Below are 14,987 nucleotides of genomic sequence, written 5' to 3'. Positions count from 1 at the left end.
TAAGTAAACACTCACAGATTGAATTAACACTAAGCAACTCAGATATATATATATATATATTTTTATATAAACACTCACAGATTTAAATTAGGTACAGTTTTGTAATTTCTATAACACGCGTAATACTTACCGACCATGCATTGTGCACGGACAAGGGCAGCATCTAGGGAATGATTTTTGAATTTCGACCACTCGATTTCGTGTATTTCGTTCAATAATATCTCTACTACTACTAGATGCATATTCTGATTGTAATAACAGGTTATGAATTTGATCTGGTTCTGTAATAGATATGATCTGTCAGTGTCACAGAAAAGTCACTTTTAACACTGACTAATCATATCTCTAACAAATCAAGATCAAATTCATAACCTCAGAGTACGCCTCCGAGGTCTCAAATAGAATGTAGGCACTGTAGTGACTGTAGGTGGGTATACTATTGTCTAGTCTAGTCTGTATCTAATAGGGTGTAATTTAATCGATCTGCAGAATATTTCTATTTCGGTGAACAATAATATTATTGTTCATCGAAATATATATATTTGGTCAGCCGAAATTGATACTCGGTCAGCAAATATTAAATCTTGCTGACCAAATAATAATTTTGCAGCTCAATTATTTATTAAGCTGATAAATTATAACAGAAGCAGACCGATATTGGTTTATAATGTTGACCGTTTATGAATTACCTATTTGTTGAACATGAGTTGTAGCCCCATTTTTATTTATTGCCAGCAAAATAATATATTTGTATGCTGTCAAAATAATGGCTATTTTCTTTAGCAGATCAGTTTTAAAAACGGCTGTTCATTTAAATACTTCCCTATCTAATATTTGTTCCCGTTCATTAAAAGTTACTAGCGGATGTCATGACAACCTTTCGTAACGTTTCTCTAGGTAAGTAACTGTTTGTATAAGTGTCATTAAAAGTTTGCACCTTGATTAATTAATTAAGTTCCCTACTGCAGAAATATGGGTAATTATAACCTGACAGGTTCGCCGTGGAGTCGAGTGGATGTTTAGTGGTATTAGAGTTAGAGTTAGAGCAAGAGAAGTCTGCAACGATTTTGATAGCACCCGCAATGCAAGTGTTATTTATACGTCATATATTTAATAGAAGTTTGACGTTTAGAATAACACTTGCACTGCGTGTGCTATCAAAATCGTTGCAAACTTGTCTTGGTCTAACTCTATTAGCGGTGCAGTAATTCGTTTTTGCGAACAAGTGCTTTTGTTTACTTTTGACCCTAATTTATACACCCACTCAATTGAGATCGGATATTCAAAAAATCTTTATTTAAGCTTTTTACGTTTTATTACGTACATACCTACCTACATAAAATAGATAGTTATTCAATAATATTTAGTTATGTGAACAAGTTTTTGTTCAATTGCCTGAATGGAATTACTGATACCACGTTGACTGTCGTAAACCAATAAAATGAAAAAATATTATTTAGTCATAAATTGCAATTAAGTATGTGTTATATAATTTGACCAAAAGTGATGATCTAAGTAATAAATTCTGACCTCCAATCTCAAACAATTACTACAAACAGCCCGATGCCCAGGTCAGCCAAGCATTTAATGACCTCCTTGTATAGATACCTCGGACTGGTCGGACGTGCTCACCCACCTGCAATTATTTTTCTCTACCTTTGTTTATTAACCCATGGACTTTATTGCAGAGATAAGGTCTGACAATATTCAGTCAAGCGTATTGTATTAGTATGAGAGCTGTAGTCCGTCAAGTGTAACTAATACAACATTTAGCATTTTACTAATATACCTACTTACCAAATATATGTTGATTGAATTACAAACTATTACAAATTCTTGACAAACCTGACCGAAATTACTTAAAATATTTAATACTTAAATTCGGACAGGTTTGCTAAATAAATACAGTAAAAATCTTAAAATAACTTAACAATTCTTATTTTAACTGTCAACACAAACAACACTTACACTAACCAAGTAAAAGTCATTTTGTATCAAAAGTGAAAGACTAAACATTAGATACGTAACTTATATGCATTTGCAAGAAGGAATCACCCGTCAAGCCACAGATACAACGTGCAGTTTTGTAAAACGTTACAAACGTCGGCGGTGCAGTGAATTAGGGATTTACAACCTACAGGTTGCCTGCAGAGTGACGAAGCGAAACTACAGTTTCAGTATACTCACTTCGTCGTTAGTGCGGGTTGTCGTGGAGTAGCGGTTCTCGCAGGCGGGTGGCGGTCGCCAGCGAGTGATTTCCTGAAGGCGCGAAAGGCGCGTGTTGCGCGAGGAGGGCCTGGGCTCGCGCGACCGTCCTCCTCGACTAAGCGCACCACACTGCTTATCGACCTCTCGCCTCTCACTTGCCGCCCTAATACGCCGCCGCGCCCGCCTACCGCGCACCATTGCCAAAATGTGAGAAACCTTTAACAATTCATCTGTCACTACCCTTGCCCTTGCGATCGATGCAAAGTATAACGGTAGTCCACAGTTCCACGAGGGTCCAGTTACATGTTACCTGCAACTCATATTTTCATATCCGGCGTGGACCTACGCTAACTTGCTCCGATCGATTCGCTAAACCAAAGCTTTAAGCTTTGCTTGTGTTTCAAGTGCTGCCAAAAATGAATGCGAATTATGTGAACTATGGATAAAGAATCTTCAACATTGCTAATTATATGCCTTTTTTCTGTATTCTGTAGACTCGGTAGTAAAAACCTAGATGTAATGATCGTACGGAAAAAAATGGCACACAGGTACCTATTACCTAATTTACTTACGGGAAAATAAATTAATCTACAAAACAACTTTAATAATTTATTTAATTCGCCTGCCATGACATGACACTAGTTCACTCCATGACTGTTTCAAATGGCTCAAGCAACAAGCGTTGACCATTGTAGGTATGGGGTCTTCATGACCAGTTCCTTTATCTTAATAGGCACTTTAGGAGCATAGCTTACTTTACCAACATTTTACCTAATAAAGAAAACGAATTGCCGAACGTTTGTGCCGAGTTAGTTACGTTGATCATCATTAGAAAATCCAGATTTTCAAATGTTAATTTTTGAATGAAATAATGCTTGCTTTGTTGGCATAAATGTAACAACAGTAATAGGTACTTCGTATGTATATAATAGTTAATACATATTGCCTATTTATAACATCAGCTTTTGCCCGCGACTTCGTCAGCGTGGAATTATTAATTTAGGTAGGTACCTAACTATTATTTTGTTCAATCTTGCGTTTTGTTGATTCCCTATACAAACTTCAACCTCCCTTTTCAACCCCTTTCATTCAAGGGTGATTTCTTGAATGAAAACTACCCTTTGTCCTTCCCGGGGACTCAAACTATCTCTATACCAAATTTCAACTAAATCGTGCACCAGCAGCGCCGGTGCTACACCGCCCGGGCGCGGGGGGGGGACAGTTCCTATTGACAAAGTTTGTTGTGCAGTTGTTGTTAAGTCCCCATAAAAAATTCCACCCCTTTAAGGGATGATTTCTGGGATAAAAACTATCCTATGTCCTTCCTAGGGACTCAAACAATCTCTATACCAAATTTCATCTACATCGATCGGTTCAGCGGTTTAAGCGTGAAGAGGTAACAGACAGACAGACTTCCTTGTTTATTAGTACTTATGGAGTATGGATTTGAGGTTCCTCAATTCCCAACGGATCTCAATCATCAGATCAAATCTATATGTTGACAAATATAGGATCAATCTAGAAGTAACCTTCCAAAACAGATGATGTATGTAGTTGTGAGGAAATAATAATTAAACACATAGGTAATAAATAGTAAAACCAATAAAAAACTAAAAAATAAAAATAAAATAAAAAAACAAAAACAAAAACCAAAATTTTATTTCTTATAAAAAAAGGAACCGTCTTCAAAAACCAACCCACTGAAAAGCATTAAATATTTTTTATATACCCCACCCCTATCCTTATCCATTCGTTATCCCGTCCTAAAGCAAAATACTGCCAAAAAGTAATTAATACCTAATAATAAGCAAATTAATAAGCATCCGGGTAATTACTTGGTTTATGAAGGCGGTGCCAAACCAAAATGTTAGAGAACCAAAATTTTAGAAACGAAGAACGTTCCACTTAAGTACTTGCATAAAAAAGATATACATACATAGTTTACTCATTAATTTAGTTCTCGCACTACTAACTATGTACTCCTATTTTTTGTGTTTGGCAGCAAATAATGTTTTTGTTGGTTTGGCACCGCCTTCAAAAACTAAGTAATTACCCGGATGGTTATTAATTTGCTTATTATTAGGTATTAATTACTTTTTGGCAGTATTTTGCTTTAGGACGGGATAACGAATGGATAAGGATAGGGGTGGGGTATATAAAAAAATATTTAATGCTTTTCAGTGGGTTGGTTTTTGAAGGCGGTTCCCTTTTTGTTAAAAAAGAAATAAAATTTTGGTTTTGTTTTTTTTATTTTATTTATATTTTTTACTTTTTTTTTTTTTTACTTTTTAGTGACAGGTACTTTATTTATTTTAGGTTTTGAGCTATAAAATTAGTTTGTTTATACATAGACGGGCTCTCCATTTAGTTTTGAGCTAGTACTAGTGTTGGCGATGGTTATCCTATCGGATAATCGCGACGAAACTTTGACGTTTCGGTGTTAAACGATATGTCAATAGTTAGGTATAGATAATATTTTTGCCTGTAACTTAGTTTGCCTAGGGTTAAAATCAATACATCTCAATACATATTATAAAATAAAACAAAGTCCCCCACCTCGTCTGTCTTTATGTTCGCGATAAACTCAAAAACGACTGAAAGGATTTTTACGCGGCTTTCACTTTTCAATAGAGTGATTCTTGGGAAAGGTTTACGTGTATAATTTGTAAATTAGTTGAACTACCCATGCGGATCCGGGGCGTATATTATATATCGGCCCAAATAGATTAAGATTTATAATGAAAAAGTTAACTCTCAAAAGACTCGTCAAGATACGAGTATATAGGCATGTAAATGACAGACCTTATACTCCCACTCCCACTCCTACTCGCACTCCCACTCCCACTACCACTCCTACCCGCACTCCCACTGTTGTTGTCTCACACTCCCACTCCCACCATTTCATCTATATAATCTAAACACGAAATTCCATCTAAGTCGGTCTCAGCAAATCAAATTTCACGATATACCGATAGCAGCGCCACCTATCGGGTCCAAGTGGTACCATCCATGTATACTAAAACCTTCTCCAGAATTTAACAAATACTTTTCTGAAAACCGCTTCAAAATCAGTTTAGCCAAACGCGAGATAATCGCGAACAAACATACAGACATACATATAGGTTATAGGTTTTCGCGGGCTTGGTTTCCGCAACTCGACGTCATATTTCCTTTCGTCATATTCGTCCTATTTTGCGTGATGGGTTGGCGGCACTATTCTTGCCAACCCAACTCTACCAAGAAGCCTAGCAGACCCTTGACGTTGCCGACGACTTCTGGGAGACCCCGGTGAGCCGAGGTGTTGTGCCCGGTATTTTGCCACCCCTGGGCATTCGAGAATGACGTGGGCGGCTGTCTCCTCTGCCTCCATGCATGCTCTGCAGAGGGGGCTATCTGTAACACGTAGGGTTAATAGGTGCTTGTTAAATGAGGCGTGGCCAGTTATTGCCCCAGCTATAAGCCGGAGCTGTGGTCTCTTCAGCTGTCGAAGTCGGGTTGAGTGTCGGGAGGGCTTCCTTCGCCTGCCTGCATGTGCCTAGGTTAGACCAGTATTGTTGGTGGTTTACCTTGGTGTTGTGTCGCAGCGTGTTCCGGAGCCAGGCATATGGCAGAGGTAGCATTGGCTCAGGTCCTGCCACCTTTAGTTCCGAGCCTCCTCTCGCCAAGATGTCGGCTGCATCGTTACCTCGTGAGTTGCTGTGTCCTTTGATCCACTGCAGAGGTACGCCATTGGTGGTACATACCTCTGGCAAGGCAAGTCAAGGCAAGGCACCTACAGACATACATACAAATATACGGATCAAACTGAGAACCTCCTTTGTTTTTGAAGGCGATTAGAAAAAAATGAATTGATCCACCTAGCTAGAGGGACCCTGCAACATAGGCACACGACGACGAGTCGGATAACCTAAACTGTAGGTGCCTATCTTGCACCAAACCTGAGTTCCACTAGGTACAGCCAAGGTTCAGCATCAGCTCTATCTTAGTTACTGCTCTCCCAAGTGCTCATCAAGACGTGTTGGATGACAAAAACAGCGTGTGCCTATGTTGCACCAAACCTGAGTTCCACTAGGTACGGCCAGGGTTCAGCATCAGCTCTATCATGGGTACTGCTCTCCCAAGCGCTCTTCAAGATGCGACGGACGACCAATATAGCGTGGGCCTATGTTGCATCAACCTGAGTTCCACTATACAGCCAGGGTTCAGCATCAGCTCTATCTTTGGTACTGCTCTCCCAAGTGCTCATCAAGACGTCTTGGATGACCAAAACAGAGTGTGTCTATGTTGCACCAAACCTGAGTTCCACTAGGTACAGCCAAGGTTCAGCATCAGCTCTATCATGGTTACTGCTCTCCCAAGCGCTCTTCAAGATGTGACGGATGACCAAAACAGCGTTTGCCTATGTTGCAACAAACTTGAGTTCCAATAGGTACTGCCAGGCTTCAGCATCAGCTCTATCTTGGGTACTAACTACTCTTCTAAGTGCTTATCAAGACGAGTCGGATGACCAAAACAGCGTGTGCCTATGTTGCACCAAACCTGAGTTCCACTAGGTACTGCCAGGGTTCAGCATCAGCTCTATCTTGGGTACTGCTGTACCAAGAGATCATCATGACGAGTCGGATGTCTAAAACGTATACATTTTTTGGTAATCATAGTGGTTTATTTAGGTGAAAATATCGCATTAATTTGGTCTTCAAGATTTGGTGATCATTAATGATTTTTGGTGATCATTCAATATATTTGGTATTCGAATACAATTAAGTGCAGTCGTAATTAAAATGGTGGTACTTTTGTAATTTTAGGCCTTATTTTTTTGGTGTTCAGTAAATTTTTTTGGTAAGCATGATTTTGTTATTTAGGGTACCAAAGTATTTTTTGGTGGTCATTATATTTGTAGCGGAATTGAATATTCACTGTATTTTTATAATCCAATAGTCAAAGTAAGATATAATATGCTGCTTGTGGCTAATATTATTGTTAGCATGTGGCAAAGGTAGGAAAAAATTGTTTCGTAATAAAATTTTACATGAAATGCGTTATTTAACTGTGATATATTTAAAATATGTTACAGAAGCGGGGCAAATCAACGTCATGGTACATTAATTATTTTAATAAATTCAGAAATACACAATCTAAGAAAAACCACTTTGTTGAGGCAGCGGCCGGAGTCCTATAAAAAAGACATCGAATTTCGGTGTTTCTATGGTTTCTTAACCTTCTACTGATACCCCTTATGATGCTAAAAAAATCTCACACCCATGATACAATGCTATGACAATGTAATCATATGTCGAAGTCTTGGGGCGGAACCATGTGAACCTAAAAAAAGGCCTCTGGGCTTGTATCCCATCTTTGACGAAAAAATTCTGGGCGGCAGGAAGATAAATGAGAACAAGAAAGAAATATACTAAACGGACCCCGGTCGCTGTCCGGTACGCCTGTCTGTTACAGCTTTTACTTTGTCCATTAAAAACGTGTCCAGACGACAAAATCAAATTGCCAATATCATCCACACGTAATATATACAATTTCATAAGCGCTTATTACATCCTACACGGTCGCCCAGTAGGTACTTTTTGTAAGGAAGCCAACTGGCTTTCCTACATAATTTGGGTCAGCGAGCCAATGTCCTTGAATTTATTTTTGCGTCCACACCACACAATTGAGCGAAAAACTATCCCGTCTGGACACCTACTGGCGGTAATCACGCTGCTCCGCATATAAACACACATATGATTTGCTCTCCTAAGTGCTCATCAAGACGAGTGAAATGACCAAAACAGCGTTTGCCTATGTTGCAACAAACTTGAGTTCCAATAGGTACTGCCAAGGTTCAGCATCAGCTCTATCTTAGGTACTACCCCTAATAGCATTTTCTTGTAGGGATTTTGTTGGGCCTTTGTTTACGTAATAGTTGGGCAACCGTTATATTTGGCCGTACGATTTGCTGGAGGGCCCTCGACAAAGGCCCTCCCGAAGATTCCCAACAGAGGGCCATAAGAGTAATTTTTTCGTTGGGCCTATTTAAATAAATCATACAATTATTCAACGGTGGTGGTTTTGGTTGGGCCGTGGTTCGGCCTATACACATTTGTTTGATGGTTGGTTAATTGTTACATTTGGCCGTACGATTTGCTGGAGGGCCCTCGACAAAGGCCCTCCCGAAGATTCCCAACAGAGGGCCATTAGAGTAATTTTTTCGTTGGGCCTATTTAAATAAATCATACAATTATTCAACGGTGGTGGTTTTGGTTGGGCCGTGGTTGGGCCTATACGCATTTGTTTGATGGTTGGTTAATTGTTACATTTGGCCGTATGGCTTGCTGTAGGGCCAACTGCAAAAAAATTAAAAAGGGCAATTTTTTCGTTGTGCTTCTGTTTGCAAATTCAACAATTACCCAACGGCAAGTCAGGTAGGTCGGTAGGTAGTCGTGCACCAGGTTGAAGGCCCAACACAGCTTGTCCCACAAAGGGCCAACATTGTAACTTTAACGTTGGGCCTTGTGTAGGATTCTTACAATACTACCGTAGGTAAATAGTTGTGTAATTTATAGTGTGCCTACAGTCTAATTATGTAATGGGCTTTTGTTTACGAATCCTACAGTTACCCTACGTTAAGTAAGTGGTTGTGTAATACGACGTTGGGCCTTTGCTGATAAATATTACAATTACACTACGGTAGGCATTGGTTGTATCCACATGAAGGCCCTAGGCTAGGCAGCAGTTGTTGTTAATCTTCTCTGTATCGTTCCAATTTTAGTATATATGTACTGCCGAAGCAAGTACACTTACTATACACTCTAATTTGTATATATACTAACCGCACTTCGAAACTTCGTAAGCGAGATTTATGTTTTTTGAGATTTAAATTGAGAAAATGTTGGTAATATACAATTTCTTAAATTTATGTATAAATTTTATAGTTATAGCTATTAGATTTATAAGTTACTTTAAAAAAATATTATGATTATATCCGGAATAATGGAGAAAATAACTATAACTTCGATGTTTGGAGACAGTAACGCCATCTAGTGACGCCACAAGCAAACTCAACTGGTATTGTTGGGCATCAGTACCACAGCCAATGTTGGTAAATGCGATATTTGTGCTCACTGGGCCAACGAATGTTATCGTTGTTTAGCCACCGGTACCAAAATACACAAAGGCCCATTGTTAGGCGTCAGTGCCACAGCCAATGTTGGTAAATACGATAGTTGTCATCATTGGGCCATCGGATGATATCTTTGACTAGCCAACGTTACCAAAATACACAAAGGCCCATTGTTGGGCATCCGTGCCACAGCCAATGTTGGTAAAGGCGGTATTCGTCACCATTGGGCCAACGAATGTTATCGTTGTTTAGCGAACGGTAGCAAAATACACAAAGGTCCATTGTTAGGCCTCAATGCTACAGCCAATGTTGGTAAATGCGATATTTGTCGTCATTGGGCCATCGTATGATATCGTTGATTAGCCAACGTTACCAAAATAAACAAAGGCCCATTGTTGGGCATCAGTGCCACAGTCTGTGTTGGTAAATGCGATATTTGTCATCATTGGGCCATCGGATGATATCGTTGATTAGCCAACGTTACCAAAATACACAAAGGCCCATTGTTGGGCATCAATGCTACAGTCAATGTTGGTAAATGCGATATTTGTCGTCATTGGGCCATCGGATGATAACGTTGATTAGCCAACGTTACCAAAATAAACAAAGGCCCGTTGTTGGGCATCAATGCTACAGCCAATGTTGGTAAATGTGATATTTGTCGTCATTGGGCCATCGGATGATATCGTTGATTAGCCAACGTTACCAAAATAAACAAAGGCCCATTGTTGGGCATCAGTGCCACAGCCAATGTTGGTAAATGCGGTATTCGTCACCATTGGGCCAACGAATGTTATCGTTGTTTAGCGAACGGTAGCAAAATACACAAAGGCCCATTGTTAGGCCTCAATGCTACAGCCAATGTTGGTAAATGCGATATTTGTCGTCATTGGGCCATCGGATGATATCGTCGATTAGCCAACGTTACCAAAATAAACAAAGGCCCATTGTTGGGTATCAGTGCCACAGCCAATGTTGGTAAATGCGATATTTGTCATCATTGGGCCATCGGATGATTTCCTTGACTAGCCAACGTTACCAAAATACACAAAGGCCCATTGTTGGGCATCCGTGCCACAGCCAATGTTGGTAAATGCGGTATTTTTTCACCATTGGGCCAACGAATGTTATCGTTGTTTAGCGAACGGTAGCAAAATACACAAAGGCCCATTGTTGGGCATCACTGCCACTGCCAATGTTGGTAAATGCGATATATGTCATCATTGGGCCAACGAATATTATCGTTGTTTAGCCAACGGTACCAAAATACACAAAGGCCCATTGTTGGGCATCTGTGCCACAGGGAATGTTGGTAAATGCGATGGTGGGCCAATACAAAATTAATGTTGGCTACGGAACGAACCTCATCCCAACGTTTTCCCTACCGTTGGCACCGTGGGCCCCAACGAAAATGCTACTAGGGACTCTCCTATTAAGTGCTCATCAAGACGAGTCGGCGGATGACCAAAACAGGTTGTGCCTATGTTGCACCAAACCTGAGTTCCACTAGGTACTGCCAGGCTTCAGCATCAGCTCTATCTTGGGTACTGCTGTACCAAGAGATCATCATGACGAGTCGGATGTCTAAAACAGCGTGTGCCTATGTTGAACCAAACCTGAGTTCCACTAGGTACTGCCAGGGTTCAGCATCGGCTCTATCTTGGGTACTGCTGTACCAAGAGATCATCATGATGAGTCAGATGTCTAAAACAGCGTATGTCTATGTTGCACCAAACTTGAGAACCACTAGGTACAGCCAGGGTTCAGCATCAGCTCTATCGTGGGTACTGCTCTTCCAAGTGCTCATTAAGACGTGTCGGATGACCAAAACAGCGTGTGCTTATATTGCACCAAACCAGAGTTCAACTATTAGGTACAGCCAGGGTTCAGCATCAGCTCTATTATCTTGGGTACTGCTCTCCCAAGTGCTCATCAAGACGTGTCGAATGACTAAAACAGCGTGCCTATGTTGCACCAAACCTGAGTTCCACTAGGTACAGCCAGGGTTCAGCATCAGCTCTATCTTGGGTACTATTACTTTCCTATTAAGTACTCATCAAGACGAGTCGGATGACCAAAACAGCGTGTGCCTATGTTGTATAAAACCCGAGCTCCACAAGGTACTCCCAGGATTCAGCATCAGGTATCTTGGGTACTGCTCTACCAAGTGATCATCAGGACGAGTCGGATGTCCAAAACAGCGTATGTCTATGTTGCACTAAATCCGAGCTCCACTAGGTACTGCCAGGGTTCAGCATCAGCTCTATCTTGGGTGCTACTAGGGCGGTTTGATAAGTAACTTGGTTCGACCTGAAAACAAATGAGTTGAGGAATATTGTGTACTTTTTATGAAACCAAGCCTTATGAAAAATGTGAAGAACTCACTCAGTTGAGATTCTAATGGCTTCATCTTATTCTCATTCTTTTATTCTTCTGCCAGCTAAAACCAGATCCTGAATTACTATCGAACCAAGCTACTTCTCAAACCACACTCGTACTCTCCTAAGTGTTCAATCTTGCTGTATATTCACTGATGTGAATATACAGCAAGATTGAATGTTCCGTTCCAGTATTCAAAGAAACTTTAATTGCTAAATTGGGAATTATGGAAAGTAGAGTGTGTTACTTCTACACTCCATATTGGGAATCAATCCGAGCGAAGCGCGGTGGGTCAGAATCCAAAATTTTAACCCACCTTTGTATTCATCGTTGTTAATGGCGTAAGCACCATCGACAATATTGAAATTGAAAACACCACATTAGGTACCTATCGTTGTTTGAATGAGTACCCACAACACAAGCCTTCTTGAGCTTACTGTAGGACTTTACAATTTGTGTAAGAATGTCCATTTTTTTTTACTACTAACGCCATCTGTCAGAAAAACAAATAATTACTTACCATTAGCACGAATGTTAATTTCATCACTTCTCCAACAGATGGCGTTAGTAGTAATACAAAGTTTTATTCCTTTATTCTATTTTTTTAGGTTTATAAAATGATATTTTTATGTTTGATAACACATCTAGACCACAGAATAAATAATAGTACTAAGTACAGAAGACTCACTCAAAACGCGTCTGTTACGATCAGCACAGATATGGCCGCTAGGTGGCGACAGCGCCACGCGCGGCTTATGGTAAACCCCAAAATTGGGGCCGAACGGATGTACTTTTAGCTACCTATAGCAAAGCGACGAAATCGCGGAGTGAGACACGCCTGTCTAGACATGAATTTGAATTACTATGTTAAATGCAGCCTAACAGTGCAGTAGTTTTTCCGTAGTGTACCACATGAATGCATAGATTGTCGAATAGTGATAATCAACACCAATCTTGAGGCCTTTCTTTAGTAATTTCATCGATTCAAAACGTGATTAAACCGGTGAACCCTATATCACAAACGGTTGGCGGCCTACTCGGCCTACTAGCCCTTTCATACGGTTTTGCCAGAGTCAAAATAACACAATTTACTATTTAAAAATTATAGAAAGTCGTTAAAGCTTCTGATAAACTTTTGCATGCCGAGATGCCGGCAACGAAGGGCCTCTGGCGGTATAAAATTAAACTGTTATGCCCTCTAATTTGCTAATAATGATTGTGTCTGGGAGCGTGTTGGTTTTTCGAACTCGCCACTAGGGGGCCTCAAACAAAAATTCACAGATTTCGTGCCTCACACGACTATCGAGCACATTGGAAATGAATCTACGGAATTCGAAAAAATATTGTCGCTGAGCGACGAGAAAGTCTGGATAAGGAAAAAGTTACAAAATAAAACTACAACGTTGAATGATAATTATTTTATTCTTAGACTAACACAAGTATCCTGGACATAACGCATGTGAACAAACAAATTGCAAAATTTCCACACGCGTATCCAAGTTTGAATAATTGTCGCCGTGGCGCATAAGTATAGGTACATATTTCATTTTTCGATGAATAAGCCGGATATATTAATGTTCAAAGTACAAGAAAATTATTACACGGCAAATCCGTAGTCAACTCGAGAAGTGGTGATCGGCAGCGGCCCATTTGCTGCAAGATATGAAATTTTCTTGACAGCAGTTTGACGCGACGAGAGATGACCATAACAGCGTTTGTCTATGTTGCACCAAACCTGAGTTCCAATAGGTACTACCAGGGTTCAGCATCAGCTATCTTGGGTAATGCTCATCATGACGAATCGGGTGTCCAAAACAGCGTGTGCCTATGTTGCACCAAACCTGAGTTCCGCTAGGTACAACCAGGGTTCAGCATCAGCTCTATCTTGGGTACTACTCTCCTAAGTGCTCATCAAGACGAGTCGGATGACCAAAACAGCGTGTGCCTATGTTGCAACAAACCTGAGTTCCTTTAGGTACAGCCAGGGTTCAGCATCAGCTCTATCTTGGGTACTACTCTCCTAAGTGCTCATCGAGACGAGTCCGATGACCAAAACAGCGTGTGTTTATGTTGTATTAAACCCTCTCCCTCTCCCTCTCCCTCTCCCTCTTCCTCTCCCTCTCCCTCTCCCTCTATCTCTATTTCTATTTCCACCACCACAAGAATGCATAGATTGTCGAATAGTGCGTTATCTACGCCCGTCTCAAACAGGATAGATAGAGTTAGACCAAGAAAAATCTGCAGCGATTTTGAAAGCCCACGCAGTGCAAGTGTTATTCTGCCGTCATAATCCCGATAATTCACAACAAACACCGATAACGAACTCTGCGAAACATGAAGTCATAAATGTCCTGTGAAAAATGTCGTTCTGACTTTTTGACTATTTTAAGGTTAGGCTACAGGGCAAACCCTTAACCCGATCGTCTTTGTTTTAGGCTCAAATTGTAGCTGACTAAATTGTCCAGAGCCGTTTTTCTCAAATTTTTGATATCATTCTTCGTTTCCAAATTATCGAGCACCAAAATCAAAAATTTCGGAAAAAATTGAATTTTATTTTCACTATTTCGACCATAACTTTTTTTGTTTTTGACTTTCTCGAATAATTATTTTTGCACCTTACAGCTCTCGTGATTATGCGTCTTTTGAGCCTATTTTTTAATATCATATTTTCACAACTTTCCGAGATATAAGGGGATCGCACTTTTTCGTGAAATCGGACCGTATACTGGAGCGAACGAAAAGACATTTCCAATGTCAAAAAGTTTCAGGATACAAACTAAGATGGCGTAGTTTAAGGTAAGTAATATTATAGTTTGCAAAGGACTGTCTCATTTCAAACATAGACAGAGAGAATCATACTATATTACTACTAGCACCCAAAAGAAAAGGATGAGTATAGTTTTCTTTGTTCTTATTAACTGACAAATTGGTTTGACCAACTATAGTAATTAATTATGGCTATTAATTTATTGTTTACATACTTCTTCAACACTTGCAACAAGTTACAAGTTTGTAAGCATGTAGGCTATTTTTAACCGACTTCCAAATCTTAAAAGGTTATCAATTCGATTTTTTTAAATGTTTGTTAATCCATATCTCCGTCGTTATAAAGTCCGTTTTAACGTAATTTGATCATTTCAAGCCCCTGTTCGGTCAGGTGAATGATAGGACACGCAAACATACTGTGCAATAAAATAAACGTAGGTATTGTTCATAAGAATGTATTGTTGATCATTGTTGATAATCGAATTGACGATACCAAAAATTCCTATGTACCTACAGTCAA

At 39.8% G+C, this 14,987-nt stretch overlaps 1 protein-coding gene and 1 long non-coding RNA gene across 2 annotated transcripts in view; both read right to left on the bottom strand.

Annotated features, from left to right (window-relative positions):
- The window catches only part of LOC134804918 (cationic amino acid transporter 2), a 75,681-nt gene extending 73,232 nt beyond the window's left edge, over window positions 1-2,449 (bottom strand). Inside the window, exon 1 of the mRNA XM_063778239.1 lies at window positions 2,188-2,449. The gene's annotated coding sequence lies outside the window, so the exon portion shown is untranslated. The remainder of the gene's footprint in view (window positions 1-2,187) is intronic.
- The window catches only part of LOC134804940 (uncharacterized), a 213,803-nt gene that overhangs the window by 157,761 nt on the left and 41,055 nt on the right, over window positions 1-14,987 (bottom strand). The window lies entirely within an intron of this gene.

The sequence above is a fragment of the Cydia splendana genome, chromosome Z, assembly GCF_910591565.1.
Source record: "Cydia splendana chromosome Z, ilCydSple1.2, whole genome shotgun sequence".
Lineage (NCBI taxonomy): Eukaryota > Metazoa > Arthropoda > Insecta > Lepidoptera > Tortricidae > Cydia > Cydia splendana.
This window is presented reverse-complemented; position numbering and strand designations above follow the sequence as displayed.